Raw genomic sequence first — 3,146 nt, 5'->3', positions numbered from 1 at the left:
GTTATATTTTTATTATGTGCAAAGAAAATGCACGAAAATTAAGGGAAAAATAGAAGAAAAACAAAACCGAATGAATTTAAAAGAAAAACAAATTGTGTTTCCTCCCAACAAGCGCTTTTGTTTTAAGTCGTTGGCTCGACTTGAAGTGGCCCAACTAAATGGGCGGATCAACGACCCTAGTGCTGAAAACTGCGAACGGGACATTTTGGTTGCAAATCTTTTTCCACATTTTGTACTTTCCGTCGAGTTCTTTGAGCAACATGAGACTTGGCCGACGTCGGTTGGGGGTTGAGGCTTGGCTTCTTTCGCATTTCTTTTTCTTTTAGGTTTCTCACGCACAATAGATAGATAAACATAATTCAAGGTTCACCCCATAGATTCATACAACTTCACTACATCCCTAATAAAAGTCTAGTTACTCATAGTCAAACACACAACAACACAAAATACAAAAGAAACAAAGGAAAACATGATGGAAATGGATACAAGAACTCCCTAAGATTCAATTGATGTTGGGAAGTGTCCTCTTCTACTTCTATTCTCTCTTGATCTTGCAGTTTTTGGGAAGTTTTCGGAAGATACCGCTCAAAATGTGTGAAAAAGCCATTTATACTCGGAAAGAAAATCAGAATCAAACGGTTACGCGTATAAAACACCCGGTCGGGTGATCCATAAGTGGAGAAACACCCGGCCGGGTCTTCTCTCTGGACCCCATCTCTCTGCTTCAAAACACCCGGCCTGGTTTTCCGCGCAATAGAAAACACTCGGTCAGGTCTTCTTTTTGGAATCAGCCTCGCTCACTCCGTTTTGCCCATTTTAACCTGTTTTCACTTCAAAACTCCAACAAACTCATTACTTCATCTATTTGATGACTAAATGGGTGAAAACCTATAATAAACACCTCAATTCACAAAAAACATGGGTTAATCACCTCTAAAACCATCCTAAACTATGAGTGTGTCAACTGCCTCCCTTAGTAGCTTCGTGTACCTAGGTATTTCCTGCAACGATTCAACGAGAGGAATATTAGCATGGACCTTGCAAAACATATTTAGAAAATCCTTGAATTGCTCTTCAAGCTTGAGCTTCTTCTAGAGCAAGCTTGAACTTCTTCTTCGGCTGGAAGGTGAGTACAATCCTGTTGTGCTGCACGAGCTCTTTTTTGGCTGGCGCCTCTGCCTCTTCAGTGGCGGGCGCTGTGGGGTATGTGGCGGTCTGCCAGGCGTTTGGCATATTCCATTCTGTGATCGGGCGGCGGGCTGCTGCAGGGTGTGCAGCTGTCGTCGGCCTTTGTCGGGCAATCCCCAGATCTCCCTCCGGAGGCACTGTCATCGTTCTTCTTTTGCTTGGAGACCTACTTCTTGTTTATGTCCACCACTCGTGTTGCTGCCTTTGCCTTGTCCTCTTTAATTTTCTTGTGGACTTGGTCCATTTGAGTTTGAATGTTTGAGACGGCAGTGGCAATTGTAAAGGATTCCTACCTGATGTTCCACGGTGAAACCATGGTTGGGGCACTTGAGGAGGAGGGCTTTGAATCGAGCAAATGCCTCGTGATCCAACATAGCACAAATCTTTTCATTAAATCCATTGTAAAGGATTCCTACCTGATGGTCCACGGTGAAACAGTGGTTGGGGCACTTGCGGAGGAGGGCTTTGAATCGAGCAAATGTCTCATAGGCTTCCTACCTGATGGTCCACGGTGAAACCGTGGTTGGGGCACTTGCGGAGGAGGGCTTTGAATCGGGCACTTGCTCGTCATGGCCTTGCATGAATTGGAAGATCTCACTCTTGAGCTTTAAAATTGTGCCCGACGGATAGTACTTGTCGAGGAAGGCAGCCACTATATCCTTCCATGTGGAGACTCGCTCTATAGGCATACACTCAAACCACTCTTTAGCAGAATCAATTAAAGAAAAGGGAAAAAGTCTTACCCTTATGGCGTCGTCGTCGACACCATTTAATTTCAGAATGTTGGCGATTTCCACGAACTTTGAGAGATGGCGGTTGGCGTCTTTCGTGGCCCTACCTGCAAAAGGAGACTGCTCGACCCTTTGTATAAGGGTCATTCGCAGCTCAAAATTGTTAGCATCAACACGAGGGCCCTCGGGAAAAGTAATCATATTCCCGTGATTGAACATGTGCATCACGGGTACTATCTCCTTTTCTTTCTTTTCCTGTGCCTCGCGAGCAGTCTTTTCCGCTTCTCACTCATCCATCACCATCTGAACCATGGCTTGAAGCCTCTCGAGCTCTGTTTTTTCTGCCATTAATCCTTGCTCGCTTCTTATTTTCCTTCGGGTCCTTTCAAGTTCAAGATCGAGCGGTTCTCAGTTGTCCTTCCCAGAACGTGTTCGCATACACAACCTAAAAGAAACAAAAACAAAAACTTATTAACTAAAATTAAAAACATAAAGCAATTAAAATCCAAAGTAGTAAAATTGTCCGTTTGAAGATATCAATCACAAATTGAATATATTCCCCGGCAACGGCGTAAAAAACTTGATGCACTTTTTATTAGCACTATAAATACCTGCAAGTATACAGAGTAGGTATAGTATAGCTAAAGGTTAGTACCGGATATCGATCACGGGGAAAACTGACACAAACTGGCTATCTTCTACTAAAATTCAATTACTATTTGGAGAACCGAAAGATTTTTGGATTTTTGAAAACAAAGAACAGTTTGAAAGAAATAAACAACTAATTGCAGATAAATCACAGAGATAAAAGTATAGAGATAAGGGAATTCCGGGGATGTGTGTTCACAGTTATGGTTATACAAATTCCAACTACAATACCCTAGCACAGTTCTTACTTTGATAGAACGAGTCACCTAGTTTATGCTCATGCGATGCAAACGTTGGTTACAAACATCAGGGTTGTCAATCCTAAATACGTAACTCCTAAAAGCTCCTAAGACCCTTGAAAAATCCTCACTCTCAATTAACAGTGTCGTTTTAAATGAAGCTAATTGTAGTGTCTATTAAGTGGATCTAACTCGTCAATCTCCTCTCACGATTATATAGCAAGTTATATTAAATCATCACAAAAAGTGTCACTCAAACATGAAACATTATCCAACAACTTAAGGAATAATCAAAGTAAGAACAAAACTGATATTAAAAAGAAAAAGAATTATATAACCA

This window comes from Salvia splendens, chromosome 19 (assembly GCF_004379255.2).
Source record: "Salvia splendens isolate huo1 chromosome 19, SspV2, whole genome shotgun sequence".
Classification (NCBI taxonomy): domain Eukaryota; kingdom Viridiplantae; phylum Streptophyta; class Magnoliopsida; order Lamiales; family Lamiaceae; genus Salvia; species Salvia splendens.
Note: the sequence above shows the minus strand (reverse complement) of the source record.